General features: G+C 36.1%; 1 protein-coding gene across 5 annotated transcripts in view; it reads left to right on the top strand.

Annotated features, from left to right (window-relative positions):
- LOC149778675 (uncharacterized) overlaps positions 1 to 18,042 on the top strand; it is a 144,975-nt gene that overhangs the window by 42,552 nt on the left and 84,381 nt on the right. For 3 of the 5 annotated variants that reach the window (XM_089939483.1, XM_089939485.1, XM_089939484.1), the window contains exon 2: positions 13,846 to 14,040. The gene's annotated coding sequence lies outside the window, so the exon portion shown is untranslated. Of the gene's footprint in view, positions 1 to 7,460; positions 7,697 to 13,845; positions 14,041 to 18,042 lie in introns of those variants that run through there. The other 2 variants (XM_089939486.1, XM_089939482.1) reach the window with 2 other exon arrangements.

Here is an 18,042-nt window from a genome sequence, read left to right as displayed (position 1 = left end):
GGGGGAGGAGAGTTCAAGATAAATTGATGTCAACAATGTTATTTTTTACAATAAATTTAATAGATCAAAAAATAGGAAATTAGTCGGTGCGTTGGTATGGCACACGCTTGCCCGTCAACAGCCCACCAGTTTAATCCTAAACCGTTCGAGCTCTTGCCAAGGAAGTCATAGTCTTGCATCATCATATTTTGTTTTTATTCAATGTAGATTGTAGACTGTAGATAGGCCTTAAAGCACCAGATGCATCTGAGAGCGACTTGCAGATTTCCATCTCTTTTCTTCAATCAGTCTTTGAAAGTTGATAACATGCTACCTCGATCGGCAAAGGCATTCAAAATTCTTCCATATGATCTGTATTGTCCTTCCATTCAGTTGTCGTTGCTTGAACGGACCTGCAGAATCTGTCACCCCTATGTTGCTTCACGAATCATGTTGAAGAAACATGTTCAACAGCAGCGACAACGCGATCTTTGGCCTAGGCAATTACCACATGCTCCTCAACCGCAAAGAATTCGGCCAATACGAGTGGCTGCCAAAAGACAGAGAGAGCTGATGGCAATTATTGCTCATGGAGAGATGTTAAGCGCAGAATGGTTATATGAAGATGATGTTGACTTGTCGGGTGTATCGGTTCCACAAGAAATTAATGAATCAGCCACTATGCCCATTATAACAATTGAGGAACATTTGGCTTCCCCATGGGAAGATGATAAAAGCTAGAATATAAACTCTCGATTTTTTCATGAATTCAAAGTGTTATAGTCAATTTGAAATCTGTTAAACAAGTTAAAAAAATGTATTAAAATTTATTTGTAGATCTTTTAATTTCCATAATTCTATTTTTAGCATAAAAGCCAGCCGTATAAAAATATTGTTAGTTTGTAGGGTGGTGGTGGTAAAATTTTATTAGGGGGGTCACTGAAAGTTTGACAGTTGTTGACAAGGGGGTGGTGGTAAAAAATTGCCTAAAAATTGTTGACATAATTAATGGACATCCCCTTACTTACACTACAGAACCCAAGCTCAGTCTGTACATAAGCACCAGCATATGAAAGTGAAGCCGAGAAAACGGAGTTGGGCGATATTTACGGTAACTAGAGGGTGACGGAGGATTGAAGAACTTTACCAGACAGTGAGGATCAATTCTTTGACTTTGTACCAGACGACATCAGAAAGTGCAGTTTATAGGCTACCGTGATTCACAAAAAATGTAGCCTTCATTGTTTATTTGGAAGACGATATGGAATTACTAGATATTGTGAATTGGATCATTATGAACTATTTTTTTTATGGTATGTGATTTGAATTCATGAATTTAAAATATCAGTCATTATGGATTTTAATGGATTTAATTTGGACGTTATCAGTTTATTTTTTTAGATATTCCACTCAATAATATAATTGTATTTTACAAAGGTTTTGTCTTTATTTTTTCATATATGTTTATCCATCTAGTTTGGCTTCTCTTTTTCAAAGAGCAGCTTTGATTCACTGACAAGTCACCCCTTACGGCGGACCTGACTTGAAAATACACTCAGAATGTGGGGTCCCAGGCGCTCGCCTTTGCCGATTACTGACGTCACGACAGCATAGTTTCGAGTCTCGGGCTCGGCCTATGTGGGTATGTGAGAAAGCGTACTAGTAGCTTCCCATGGGTCGGTGGTTCTTGCGGGGATCTTCCTCCACCAATTATCTTGGCTGTAATGTATAACCTATCATGTGGTGAAAATGGCGTTAAACCCAACTATAACAACAACAACACCCCGACTTATAGGAGGGTCAAATATAAATTGGCTTTTTTTTAGCCCATAAAATGGCGGGGTGTGTGTCTTATAATTGAGTATACACGGTAACAGTGCTTTCCAGAAACAGTGAAATAAATTTGTTTTAATGCGGGTTTATATAGCAAGATTTTGTTGTCAGAAATGACGCGGACATGTTGATACCACTACTATGAATTGAAAATAAATCTGCTTGGGAGTGTCGGTGATCTGTGTCGATGAATATACAATGGCAGGGAACAGTCGTTTATGACTTTACAGTTTTTGATGTGGCTACTACTTTATTTATACTGATTGATTTAGCTCACCTGGACGAAAGGTCAGGTAAGCTATGGTACAACTCGTTGTCTCGTGCGTCATCAATTCGGCATCTGTCAACAACAGCTATTTTCAACTTCATCAAGGAAAAAAATTCATGACCAATTTAATTCTAACTTGGCACGGAGCATCCTGGCATAATGTAATTCCAAGTTTGTAGGACAGTAATATGTAAATAATATTTGTTGTATGTCACAAAATAAATACATTTCACTAAATGACTTCTTGTGATACGGAGTTGGTCTTTATTAAATATGGCGCTGATTTGGCATTCAACATGGCCACGCTGTTCCTACTGACTGGAACGGCTTATCTACTTGGGGTTTTCAATGAAAAACATCTTTTGACATTAGTCTGTCCTAAATATAATTGACGTCATTCTGACCTACAACGTAGCTAATTTAAAAGCCATGGGGAAGCTTTGGGGGGGGGGGGGCTACTCTTGCCATACTGACCATAGGTTTTCAACCAAAGACTTTTTTCTGATATATATTTGCTCGGAATTGAACATGTTTCCAATCTGACCTCAACTTGGCTACCATGGTGGCTATCTTTACAATCATTCTCTAGGTCAGTGCCTTAACTAGGATAGTTGGCCCCTATGCGGTTCTATAGCAAAGCTTACTGATAGGATTCGAACATTAAATTAGTGGCTCCCTATGCTGTGCATACTCTTGCTATATGGTACCTGCGCCGCTATTCTGGGTTCACCTCCAGAATGGTTGGTTGTATCAACATGAGGCGTCGTAGCGGACAAAAGCTGGTCCAAAAAGAACGTTGCCGTTGAAATTTTAATGTCACGTGTCCAAAATTCCAATTTTACGTGTTGTATCAAAATTGCTTGTCCTTAAAGTTCCATTTTCTAGGTCGAGATTTTAGATTGCATCAGTTGAATTAAACAGTAGTGGTTGAAAGTTATATTTTCTATGTCGAGGTTTTAGATTATGTCGTTTGAATTACACGGCGATGGTTGAAATTTCAATGTCAAACGTGGAGAATTCCTAATTTACGTATTGGTTCAAAGAGTTTACATTGAAAGTTCCATTTCATATGTTGAGTATTTAGAAATTATCTATTGAATTACACAGCGCTGGTTGAAAATTTGATGTCCAATGTCGAGTTATTAGATCGTATCTTCTGAGTTACACGGCGGTTGTTGAAATTGTAATGTCATATGTCGAGAGTTTCAATTTAACATGTTGAATCACATTGATTGTGCTGAAAGTTCCATTTCATATGTTGAGTTTTTTGATTGTATTTGTTGAATTACACAGCAGTGATTGAACATTTTATTGTGCTTTTCTGATTTGTTATTTTTAAATGGTGTAATGATGTGTTGGTGTTAAAAGTAACATTACACAGTGTCCACTTTATCAGTTCAAAATAATATCAAGTATTTAAATACATCATTTGTGTATTCAATTATGAGGCGCCATTACATTTCATGCATTGACAGTTTGAAAGTTACCATTTACAGGTCGAGAATTACTATAAATTTCTTCGCTAGATGTCGCTCTCGTGAATGGCCCGCGTTTGATTTTAAACAAGGAGGCTGCTTCTCGTTGCTGTGAAATTCAACAGATGAAATCTAAATACTCTCCATATGAAACTGAACTTTCATCACAAACAGTTGCATACAACGTGTGAATTAGGGATTTTCGACGTATGATTTTAAAATTTCAACCACCGCTGTGTAATTCAAAATATACACTGTAAAACGTCGACATAGGAAATAGAACTCTAAACCACCACTGTATAATTCAACATATATAACCTAAAATCTCGATCTAGAAAATGGAACTTAAGGACATGCAATTTGATACAACACGTGATATTGGATTTTTCGAAATACGATATCGAAAGTTCGACTGCAACTTTCTCATTGGACCAGCTTTTGTCCGCTACGGCGCTTTATAAACACGGGAATTTCTCAGAAGCATTTCTTGCAATATCTAGTTCATGGGTGACAAACATAGGGCCTGAGGCTCTGCCAGACTCATCAGTGCGGCCCGCAGACCAGTTCTCGTGTAAGCGTATTCTTATCTTGTTCGTGATACGTATCGCTCGAGTGAAGTATATCAAATATACGAGTGAAGTATATCAAATCTGCAAGTCTGCGAGTGGAGTATATCAAATATACGAGTGAAGTATATCAAATATACGAGTGAAGTATATCAAATCTGCAAGTCTGCGAGTGAAGTATATCAAGTCTGCGAGTGAAGTATATAAAATATACGAGTGTAGCATATCAAATATACGAGTGAAGTATATCAAATATTTGAGTGAAGTATATCAAATCTGCTATTTTGCGAGTGAAGCATATCAAAACTGGCCCGCCATAGCAAACGAGTGTACTACCCATAATTTAGATTGCCCTACGAGTTTACTACCGATAATTTAGATTGCCCTGCATTTAAATGATGCCAAAAAATCCAACCTCCGAAATGGCTGCCTTGAAAATCATCTTGAAATCTTTTTAAGGCTACTTCCCTTCAATGAAGGGTCGTATCAGAATTGGATTTTCTCCCAAAGACCGTATAAATAAGCAGCAGGTATCGAGAGAAAATGATAAATGGCTACTCTAGTTATCACTACAGCTCTGTGGGTTCTTGCTGGAGTACTTCCTACACTATGTTGTTGATCGTCGATGAAAATGATGTAGATCGACAACTGACGTGTTCATGCTGTTGTGAACAAGTTTGAAAACCAGACCTACTTGATCTTGGTGTCAAGTCAAAGGTCACAATTACACATGTACAAATGAATTTTTACCAGACATTTTACGTAACAGGTTCGTAGTCAGACTTTAAATTGATTTCAGTGGTCAAAAGATTGACTCGTGTGTTGATCTGTAAAAGGTTGTAATCCTGATAAAAATTACGTGTATGTTCTTTTTTAAACTTGTTAATCAAAAACAGTTTGTGGATATAGTATATTGAAGAATACTATGAGTGATTGCAGTTTAATAACTATAAGGCACGTGCAACCTGCGGCCCACAGTCTAGATGTGGCAAACGACTTAGTTTTATACGGTTGCACTTACTTTATATGGGTGCATTTACAGATTTCTATCTGACCCGTTCCCTGGAGGAAAGATTTGTTGTTGTTGTTGCTGTTGTCGTTGTCGTTGCCAAATTTGCTATGTTGGAGTTATGCAAGAATATCTGAGATAGTTTTAATATGCAATACCGCATCGGACGTGGGTTCGAACCCTGGCCGAGTCATACCAAAGACTTATTAAAAAATATGGTACTTACAACTGCCTCGGTAGGCGCTCAGCATTAAGAGGTTAGTGTTACGACTGGTCGCCTAGTGTCAGGACAATGTAACTGATTGGGACATGATGATACATACATGCCTGCATCATGATGACTGAAGTGCTAGACATCACTATAAATTGTCAAACTGCAGACATCGTAGCGATATGACTGAATTTTTTTTTTAACGCTACATTTAAAATCCGCCACCACCCCACACACTATTCACCAGTTTAAAATAATATTAGACGAAATGAAACGGACTTCGTATGAATACTTGCTAATGCTTTATGGCCAGTAGAGCATAAGCCCGTTCAAAGGGTTCTTGTTTTTTTTGTGTTATTTTATAGGAAATTTTACTGTCAACATAAGTTTTTTTTTAGTTCAGGCTTAGTTAGATACGTGTAACTGCTCTGTTTATATTGAGCACAAAAACAAGCACAAGCAAAACACAGATCCAACAAACCTAGTTATTCTAAGAATACAGTTCTGTCCACATTAAAAATTACACAACTCGTACATTTTTAAAACTTGGTTCATATTGGCAAAATTCAGTGAGAATTTGGCAAAATTTGAAGAGGCTGTAAACGTATTCAAATGACTTTTAAAGGATAAAACGCACACTCAAGGTGAATTCAAGGACACTGGAGAGTAACCTTCAGAATTAGAAGGATTTTTCAGGGTTGTATGAACCATTGAAGAAAAAAGAAAAGGGCAAGTTGCGCAGAAATGGCCGATACAGTAACATCTGACTTGAAAGACCACGTACTTTTTTCTAATCACATTTTCACTAATGGGTCAACCTTGTCATGTAACGTGATGATCTCAAATGAGAAGTAACCTGTCTCTAGCAAATTCCTTTTGTTGGCAAAAGGGGTTGTCTCAGAACTAAATTCTGATAGATGCCAATTATCTAGTTTCAATATACAGTTGGAAAGTAACCACCTAAGTACCACCACTCCAAACCCGATCTGCGGTACGGTGGAGTGGTGGCAAACTTCCCATCAATTAAACATCATTTTCAATTGGGAGCGGACCCTGAATTAAGTTTAGCAGGGGCTGGAGGTTGGGACATTACTTGCTATGCAACTGCTTAGCAGAAACCTCTATATAAAGGACATGAAATACAATTTTGAAAATACAAGTATACACTGTATTTGCCAAATAAAAACCAATATATAGTACCGCTTTGGTGGCCTAAGTGGTTGGAGCGTCCGCCGTGGATGCGGGAGGTCGCGGGTTCGAACCCCAGCCGAGTCATACCAAAGACTTACAAAAATGGTACTGACAGATGCCTCGCTTGGCGCTCAGTTGTTGTAGCTGTTGTAGGGTTTAACGCCGATTGTCGGCACAAGATAGGCCAGCATAAATGGCGGAGGAAGAACCCGGGAAAACCCCAGAAAGAACCACTGACCCAGGCATGTTTTCTCACATACCCACATTGACCGAACCCGAGACTCGAACCCACGAAGACGTCGGTGAGATGGCAATGATCTGTGACGCTGACCATTCAGGGCCCCTTTGACGCTCAGCATTACAAGGTTAGTTTTATGATTGGTCGGCCTCGTGTGAGGATAATGTGACTGGGTGGGACATGATATTGCATGTCTGCGGCATGATGCCTCAGTACTAGACACCACTATAAACTGCCACGCTGCAGGCATCATGGCGATATGACTATAAAAAAAATTGAAAGCTACGTTAATATTCTAAACCAGACGCGCACACACAAAACCAATATATAACTAACAACACTAGGTGACCCAGCTGTTGTTTGGTACAATTTATGGTAAACTTGTGATGTCATGTGAAGCACATTTCTCCACACAAGCGTAGTAGATTACGTCAAAGCAACAAAATCTATTTGAATAAGATTTTTGCTTACCGTAGGTAAACAAGGACAAAACTGGGTCGATCGTCATCTTACCAAACACGGGATTAAGACAGTACTCCTTATTGTCTTAACAGTAGCGGTATATAGCACTAATTTATGTAATGTTTTTCAACGCCTGTTGTTGCTTCGCAGTTTTGTTGTTTTTTTTGTTTGCCTCATTAGGACAGCACTGGCAATATGTATATTGTTTACACTTTGCTGGCTATATTTAGCAACATACCTTCACATTTATCCAGAGGGAGGGAAAAGTAATAACATATAACACAGTAAACATTACACGTTGATCTATAGTATTGTTGTACGGCGGTGTGGTGTATTCATATAACACGCTGTCATTGAAGGCTATTAAGTGGAAAATTTAAAGAAAGGAGCAGATTTCGCAATTTTGTTTACTGGGATTAGCTATAGGAAGGAGTGACAAGAAATAATACTGGAATATAAAAGGGGTAAGGGTGCATATGCTTTTGATAAACAGGTCTGGTTTGCATTAACTGAAATCCTCAGGAATATTTTGGTTTTTAAATTACAAATGGATAGTACTCATATGTGTAGAAATGAAAATGGAGTGGGATGTTGGAGTTGGGCTGTGATAGGTGGCTTAAAAGTTTTAATTTATGGTTTGGGGAGGGGATAAAGCAAATTTAGTCAGTTAGTCCATGGAATGATGAGGAGTTGTATGTAAGAAAACAAAATTAGTTGTACAAGCAGGTAGAAGGGGGTGGGGGTAAACAATCTTCTTTGATCTCTCTAATCAATAAATCTGCTAATGTAGTTGGTCAGCTAGCAATCTAGCTAGGTAGAGATATATCAGTAGAAATATTATTGAACATACAATGTTTCCAGTTTGATGCTTCCTGTTATTTTTCTTTCTTTCTTTCTTTCTTTCTTTCTTTAGAAGAGCTTTCATGCTCATGTAACATGAAAAGAATTGTAAACTTTCTGCATTGGAATAACGAGATTATTACAATAAATATTTTAATTTACAACATTTTTAAAATCAATTTTTTTTTGTACACAGCGGAATTATATTAATTACAGGTATTCACGTTTTTTGTACAGTTCTGTTCTTTAATTAATATTTTTAAAGTGTATTCGGTTGCCATTGTTTTTTTAGAAGACAATGCATTGATCTTTCTACACTGTTCAAAATATATCTTTAAAGCTTGGAATATGATTGGGGGGTGGGTGGTCTGGAAATGTTCACCGTTTTCTTAGATTTCTGACTCGGGCCCTGGCGACAGAGCTTTGTAATTGTGGAGGCTTGCATCAATATAATTTTATGTAAAATGTTTTGTAATTTCAGTTATTTCCGTTGTTGCGTTGCACAGATTCTCCTGCTCCATTGTAACATAAAAGTTACTGGTCTTGGGGTGTGATTAAGCATGGTCGGTGTATGTGCAAAACAGTTTTAAGCGTTCAGGGGCGCCCTCTGGATTATTTTCGGGGAGGGGGTGGGTGTTCAGATGTTGATGAAGCATGTTAAATAGTATCATTTCATCAAAACATTGAATGAATTTGATTGTGAGGAAACACTACACATATATGTGAGGTAATCATACATCTAATTGGCTTGTGATTGATTCTGGAGACCGAATTAAGATTTTATTTATTCATATATGTTAAGTAAGCTTGTATCATCATAGCCTTTTCAAGTTCCATAACAAACGAAATATGCCCGTATTAATAATATAATCTTGCATCTGATTGGCAGAGATTGTTACTTCTTTCGGAGACTCTATTTCCCATCCAGTTTGATAAAACAGTGTAAACAGATTTATACTATCATGGCCTTGGATGCATTTGACTGGGAGTAAGAGTGCAATACTTTGAAAATATTCTTTTTTTTTCAGACAGTAGTTTTTGTGCTTGTTGTATTGTGTGATTCAGATTTTTAACGTAGCTTCAACAGTTGGCACTATGGCAGTTTAACCCAGTGCTGTCCAACCTTTTTGACACCATGGGCCACTGAAAAAGTTTTTCTTAAAGCCGAGGGCCACAGCAGAAAATTGAAAAGCAATGACTATATAGCTGTTCGAGCTCTGGCAGGCCATTTAAAATCAGCCCGCGGGCCGCGGGTTGGACAGCACTGATCTAACCACTTAGGCCACCGGAATGGTCAGACAGTAATAAAATGGTACAATATACATTTTATATATATATATATATATATATATATATATATATATATATATATATATATATATATATATATATATATATATATATATAAAGAGAGAGAGAGAATTTCAAGGCTGCTACATAAAGGACAAGACTGTATGCCCCCCCTAGGATATTCTTCTATGGTCCGACTGAAAGCCCCATCAAAAATTCACAAAAAACTTGGATATTTGGGATGTAGTTTCAGATTAATGAGACATTGAGTGAGTTCCATCCGGAGCTTTCCATGACCACATTTACAGGAGCTATGGACTCTGCCTGATTTGGTTTCTGCAGTTAACTTTACTAAACTTTGTTGGATTTGAATTAAATTTGGGATCCACCTTTTAGTGGTGTGTGAGAATATAAAATATCTGTATATCATGATACAAATACAAAAATATGTATCACAATATTTAATTAAAATATATTGTTATAATATTATATTGATGTAATATTTGAAAAATAATCTGTTGAAACACTATTATTTTGGTACAGTTAATATTACCAACCTTTTTCCACTTGAAACACTTTCTAACTGACATGTGTCTATTCTGAATATAGGGTAATGGAACAATACTCTGAGAAACTTCCATTAATTTGATGTTAATAAATTACCACTTTGTTGGCTTTGATATCTGATTGACCTTGAATTTATACAACAGGGTAACAAGTTTGTCAAGTATTGCAGAGGATTTAATACAATCAGAGATATTAATCTTGATCCCCTGTATGTATGACCTCATGAAATCTATTGTAGCATGCCAAGCATTATGGAATCTAGGAAAATAAATGATTGATGAGGCAAGTGAACAGGTATTCTGATTGAATTTTAAATTAATTCGATTCTGTTGAGTCAGTCTTGTCCAGAGCAAGTGCAAGGCGTTTAGCATCTAATTTTTTTCTTATTATATTTTAAATTATGTTATTGGTGTTTGCAGTTATTTTATTTCAGCAAAATAAGAACGTTTTTTCTTCAGTATTAAATATATTGCAATATAATTTTCAATACAAGATTTACCGCTGGTAGCTTTTATTGATAAGAACTTTAATTTAATTTCAAGTTTTCCACGTTTTCATTTAGAAGAGTTATGGCCCCTGATTGACTCTCCTCCTAATTTTGTTTTCCATAATATAACTTCACTTGAATGAGTTGGATTTTTAACATTCCAAGTCATCAGAAGTGTTATAACCATTGAAAATCCATCTTTTATCCTTTCCTAACAGAAGTTCTTCTAAGGTAGGGGACCGCTCTGGTGGCCTAGTGGTTAGGGCATCTGCTTTGGATGTGGGAGGTCGTGGGTTTGATCCCCGACCAAGTCATACCGGAGACTTACAAAAATGGTACTTACAGCTGCCTTGCTTGGCATTCAGCATTAAGAGGTTAGTGTTAGGACTGGTCGGGCTGGTGTCAGGATAATGTGACTGGATGGGACATTGTGCTACATGTCTGCGGCATGATGCCCCAGTGCTAGACATCACTTTAAACTGCCACATTGCAGACATCATAGCGATGTGACTGAAAAATTGTTAAAGCTACATTTAAAATCAAAATCACATCACATCACATCTAAGGCAGGGGTCTGAAACATGCGACCCGTAACAGGATAAACCTGAATGGATGCTTGGATCAAATGACAACACAAAACAATGTGATGAAAGATGGAAATTGATGAAATGAATTAATAAAAATATATATATTCTACAAATACAGTGATTTTTTTCACGGTCTAAACATATGTCTCATTCAGTTACTTTATCCAAACATTCACAAATAGGAAAACAAACAAAAAATGATTCATATATTCAGATGTATGACGGTAAGATTCATATAATCTCACGTAATGAAAGTGAGATTCAAATAATCTCGTGGAATGAAAATGAGATTCAAATAATCTCATGGAATGAAAATAAGATTCAAATAATCTCGTGTAATGAAAGTGAGATTCACATAATCTCATGTGATGAAAATAAGATTCAAATAATCTCATATACTGGTAATCAAAATGACTCAATTGTAATCAGTTGAAACAACAATCAATTGAAACGAACATATGACTCGGTCATTTGTACAGCCATGTGATTTATAAATATTTATAAAAACTTGCAAATGTGTCCACTGACAAACCACATAGTTCTCCCAAATTCTTCGGTTGGCCCACACTTGTATCAGCTACACACACCCTTCATGGATCCATCATGCGCACAAGTTTACAAGTTAGCGGTTTCATCTTCATATGGCCTTGATCGTTACATCATCTTCCATGTCTGTATAGACACACAGACAGCCAGACAGACAGCCTGATATACCCGCACACACATACGTACAGACAACACACAGTTCTCCTGAATTGGGTTGGCCCACTTGTATTGGCCACACCCACCCTTCATGGAGCCACCATGCGCACAGACATATGTATAGACATACATACAGACAGCTACAATAAAACCAAACTGATCATAATAACAGGTATGCAGTTAAAATCTATAGATACATGCTACTAAATTAAACCCCTAATAGCAACTTGTAACAATTCAAAAGTTCACACAACGTTTCAAATCCACGCAGTAATAAAGGTAACATTGCGCGCTACGACATTAAAATTGAATATGCTTCAGATATCAAATAAAATACAAATGTAACACTTACCCCTTTAGCTGTAGAACAAAACTGGAGAATGTTCACTTCTTAACAAGATTCAAAATACCAATTTGTCAGTTAGAAAAGAAACTTGCCTTAAATCTACAGGAGTGTGAGTAAGGATAAAATACCAGTACATATCATGCTTTTAGTGTATCTTGATGCAAGCAACCTACAACAAGATACATGCTATTTCAGTTGCTTACCTAGAAAAACAATTATCCACCCTAATGTTGTATGCATGTACGATGAAAATGATCAAGTTGTTCTAAGGCAAAACCAAGTTATTTCTTGCTTTATTCTGTGGCACTGCCAACCAAGCCATATCCTGTGGCCTGCAAAATGATTGGCATCACAAAGTGTCATGATAGATAACAAAGGTGGTGTGGCCCTTGGGCCATTGAAAATGCCCTCATGTGACCGTCAGGGTGGTTTAAGTTTGAGACCCTGTTCTAAGGCCTTGCCAAATAAAGTTGTAGAGAGCAGGGCCCTTTGTGATGCACCCATTGCTACAGTAGAGTATATTGTTTCAACTTCATACACGATAAGAATACAATCTCCCAATTATGTATTTATTCTCAGGACTGATGATTATTGGAACATTGAAAGTTGGAACACATTTTGACATGTGTAGAATAGGAAAGTAATGAATCTAGCTTACTGGGAAAAACTGGAGTTTATACATACTTTCTCTTTCAGGGAATACTGTTTACTATTGAGAATGAGCATTTGAGTGTGAGCTTTCATTGAAATAGGTTGACATTTGATTCTTTCATTGGAAAGTTTTTGAAAATGTATGCACAGGTGGATGCTCCCCAGTTGTATGTTTTTTTTCCCCAGTGCTTTGAATGCCTTGCTTGTGACATGTTTGTATTTCACACATAATAATAATAACTTATCAATCAAAAGGATTGGCATTTGTTTTGCAAGGAGGTTGAAGGGGCACAAAATAATTTAAGTGAGTCAAGAAATAGAATAGTGGAACCTTGAAATATCATCCCGTTAATCCCTTCTAAAAATAGTTTTCATTCTGAAAGCGTTTTGCATGTGTTTATTGTTGTTGTTGTTGATTTTGGTTTTTAGGGCACAGCAGCACAGGTAGGTTATTTAGTGATGTAGGTTATTTAGTGCCAGGTGCAGTTGTAGTAAAGTGCCTTGCCCAAGGACATGCCATCGTAGCTGACCCACGCTGATCTGATGTTATTATTCGAACCTGCACCCTTCTAGTCATGTCTGGAACACTAACCACTGAGCCACCGCAGCTTCTCAAATGTGTTGGAGAAACAGTTAGTCAGTATTCTTGAATGGATATGCCTGTAACTAATGTTGTTTGGTCCTTGTCGTATATGCTTGCATATTAAGTTAAGTTCATCAGCAGACAACATATACCCTGATTTGCCATCTCATAATGCATTGGCAGATTAGGGTTTATGTTGCTTGTTGTACTGATTGCACCCAAAAAAACTTCATAGATGGAGATGGATTTCGACTAAAGTTGATGTGTGTGTCTTGATTTTTATGAGACATTTTCAGCGTTTGATTGTCAGCAGCCTGCGTTGTTTTAGGGAAATTATAGCCCTTGATTGTTAGACCCATCCACATTTATTTCAGCACAAGAAGTCACTTAATTATTATTGGATTTGAACCAGATTTTGACAGTGGGGGACATGAGTTCCTGGAAATTTGTAGTCCACTATAGAATTAATTTCAATATAAGAGAACTCTTGTTACTACACGAGTGTAACTTTTATGTCACTTTCAAACAAATGTATTTTTATTTTGTTTTCTTTAAAACAGGTTCTACTGTTGTGAAATGTAGACAGCTACAGGGAAAGATGAGATGTATTTGACAGAAAAAAGAAACCCTGCTGCAGAAAGAACAAAAATCATATTGGAGGATTTACCTTAGTTGCTCATTTTGGTTCAATTTCATTCAGCAGTGAAAATTCAGTGACAAGAACATCTTCTTCAACAATTTATTATTATATACAGGTGAGTTCCAGTCTTCTTGCTCTAATGTTGTATTTGATTGTGTTATACATTTGCAAATAAAATAGACCCAGTTTGTGGCAACATCAAAAAATCAGGTTCTCTGGTTTCTGTTCAACTTGCGACTTTAGTGAACAGCATAGACTCTGATCTACCAGTGTTTGATGCAACAGAGTTTATTGTATGCTTTTAATTTATGTATTTTTCTAAAAGATATTTTTCTAAAAACATTTTTTCTTTTACGAGTAAATATTTATCATGCCATATATTTCAGTACTCTTCATGTTTATGATTTTTAGAACTTGACTTTTAATTGGCAAAATTTAACGTTTATTTGGCACTGTAACACTCAGCCAGAATTTTGCTGCTGCATTCAGGCATACAACACAATTTACAGTTGAGTGCATGCTGTACACTAGGGATGTGCATGTTTTCACTTTAGGAGATCTTGGATCAGTTTCATTATGAGTGAGATCTATTAATGCTAATTAGATGATCTGGTGTCTGATTGGCTGAGATTTTAACCCATCTGGAAGCCACATTCTTGATGAGATTTTGATCAAACTTGAGATGTGGGCTTATATTATCAAGATTTTGGATGGATTTTATAATGAATATCATCAAGATTTTGGATGGGTTCAATAATGAGTCATTTATAAACCAATTCTTTTGAGGTCAGGACTGTCGGACACCATGGCCCTTCCTATAGCAGTGAATTATGTTGGGACCCAAACATCAGTCCCTATCAGATGCAGCAGACCAGTTCATGTTAGGTATACCATGAAAATCTCTGTAGACCAGTTCATGTTAGATATACAATGATTATAGACCAGTTCATGTTAGATACACAATGATAATCTCTATAGACCAGTTCATGTTTGATACACAGTGATAATCTCTATAGACCAGTTCATGTTAGATATACAATGATAATCTCTATAGACCAGTTCATGTTAGATACACAGTGATAATCTCTATAGACCAGTTCATGTTAGATATACAATGATAGTCTCCCTAGACCAGTTCATGTTAGATATACAATGATAATCTCTATAGACCAGTTCATGTTTGATACACAGTGATAATCTCTATAGACCAGTTCATGTTAGATACACACTGATAATTTCTATAGACCAATTCATGTTAGATACACAATGATAATCTCTATAGACCAGTTCATGTTAGATATACAGTGATAATCTCTTTTAACCAGTTCATGTTAGATACACATTGATAATCTCTGTAGACCAGTTCATGTTAGATATACAATGATAATCTCTATAGACCAGTTCATGTTAGATATACAATGATAATCTCTATAGACCAGTTCATGTTAGATATACAATGATAATCTCTATAGACCAGTTCATGTTAGATACACAATGATAATCTCTATAGACCAGTTCATGTTAGATATACAATGATAATCTCTATAGACCAGTTCATGTTAGATATACAATGATAATCTTTATAGACCAGTTCATGTTAGATGCGCAGTGATAATCTCTATAGACCAGTTCATGTTAGATACACAATGATAATCTCTATAGACCAGTTCATGTTAGATATACAATGATAATCTCTATAGACCAGTTCATGTTAGATACACATTGATAATCTCTTTTGACCAGTTCGTGTTAGATATACAGTGATAATCTCCCTGACCAGTTCATGTTAGATACACAATGATAATCTCTATAGACCAGTTCATGTTAGATAATAATTTCATCATTTTTTGATTGATTGATTGGATTTACATCACATGCGCCCGGAAGGGCTAAAACTCATCTCATCATTTGCACAGTTACTCCTTTATATGTGTGGTAAATTGCCCATGTGAAATCTGCCTGTCTCACATAAGGCCAATAAAGTATGTTTGTTTCCAGTTGTACTGCTTTTAAAATTAGGACAGACAGGTTCTTTTTTTAAAAATTATATATATTTATTTTGCCAAAGATGACATTGTTATACTTAAAATGTCATGAATCTGAGAAATTTTTCTTGCTGCTGTAATGTTAAAATTACTAATTTTACTGGCCAATAAACATCAGTTATTATTTACAACAAATTCTGCAGATTCTGATTTACAGATGGGATTTCCCCTACTGACAGGAGCGTCTCCTATCATTGTATCCCATTATTTAAGAAATACCGTACTTGCTTGTATATGCCAGTAATATGCTTCCAATGGCAAATGTTACAGATTTTCCGCTGCATCAGGGTTTGCATTATTCATGAATAAATAAATAAATAAGGTAGAGGCTTATTTTCCTGAACACAAACGGTTGATTAGGTAATGTGGCTTTTGTGATCAGATAGGGTAAAATAATGTCACAAATGTATTTTGTTGCAGTGGATTAGTTCACTCCAAATCAATAGTTCTCTCAAATCATTTATATTTTTATGATCATCTACTGTATGTACTCAGTTATAAGTCGATTCAAATTGCAAACAACAAAGATCCAGATATGACATAGCATGATATGCATGTAGATCAGGGTATGTGTTGTTTGCTCTATTGATTACTCCTAACAAACTGCGCAGACCCAGACTGCTGGTGCATTATGTGCGATAGCAGATCTGGATCTTTGAAGTTTGTAGTTGGGCTAATAAGTGAGTATATGTGGTAATAAATGTGATTGAAGTTGAGGTGAACTTATGATAAGGGTAAATGGGCTGGTGGTTTGAAGATTGAGAAGGATAATCCACTTCCTAAAACAAAAATATAATTGTAGTTTACCTGGCCATAAGGCTATGTACATAATTCATCATGTGTAGTGTGTTGTGTGTCTGTCTGTCTGTCTGTCAAAAATTGCTTGTTGTCACTATGGACTCCATATTTCTAATCTGATTTTAATTAGACTTGGAATATGGGTTTTAATCATCGAAATCTCGGTCGAGTGTGATAGTGTGTGAGATCCATGCATATTAAAGAAGCATTCTTGCATCTGATGGGTTAACCTAGTTACCACTCTATTGGCCATATTTCTGTTACATGTATATGGTTATATCGTTTAGATCTCATAGGTTTCATAAAGAGCATAATAATTACATTATCTTGGATCTAGTAGGCTGAACATGTCACACTTTTAAATGTTGCATTTCTAATCTGATTTTGATCAAACTTGAAATAAATGCTTATATCATCAAGATCCCGAACAAGTTCAATAATAAGTGAGATTCGCACATGCTAATTAGGTGATTGCATCTGATTGGCTATGACATGTTTGGAAACCATGTTTGATTTTGATCAAACTTAGAATGTGCATTTTGTGTAATCTGATTTTGATCACTCTTGGAATATATTCTTATGTCATCAAGATCTTCAACAAGTTCAATAATGAGTCCATTATGTGACCAATTTCCTCTGCAGGTATGTCATATCATGTTCAGTTACGACATTTACAAAAGTGACGCATTGCAAAACTATCAAAAATTACACAAAAGTGCCATATTGACTGGTGATTACATGTATTGTGTATTGCAGAGAGAATAATTATCTTCAAACAGAGAACATTTTATACCTTTAATTTAAAAGAACAAGAATGAACAAAAAGTAAAAAAATACCAAGGGTCCTTAAGGATCCATTCCACAGTTTCATATTTTGCAGCTCTATGGGGTGAATTTCTAAGTAAAAAGTGAATGCCACCATTTGAACAATAGGATCATGTTTAAAGATTTAAAATAGAATACATGAACACTTATATTGGTTTGAATCTGTTTTGTTTAAGTATTCATTATGTACCAGATTTTTTTTGTATCTCATGATACCATTGGGTTATAATACAAAACATAGAGTGAATGCTCAGTTTTAAAAAGTTGTAAAAAGCAGAAGTGTTTGAGGCAAAATAAAGAATTGTTTAGCAAGCCAATTTTTCTTCAAACTTTTGTATAGAGAAGGTCATATTCAGATACTTTAAATTCGATTATGAGCGTACTTGTATAAAAATTCATTTGGCCAAGCAGACAGGGGAAAAATACAGAAATTGAGCCAGTTTCTATTA

Source organism: Sinohyriopsis cumingii, chromosome 17, assembly GCF_028554795.1.
Source record: "Sinohyriopsis cumingii isolate HCF-2022 chromosome 17, ASM2855479v2, whole genome shotgun sequence".
NCBI classification, from domain to species: domain Eukaryota; kingdom Metazoa; phylum Mollusca; class Bivalvia; order Unionida; family Unionidae; genus Sinohyriopsis; species Sinohyriopsis cumingii.
The sequence above is the reverse complement of the archived record's forward strand: the minus strand, read 5'-3'. Positions and strand labels throughout refer to the sequence as shown.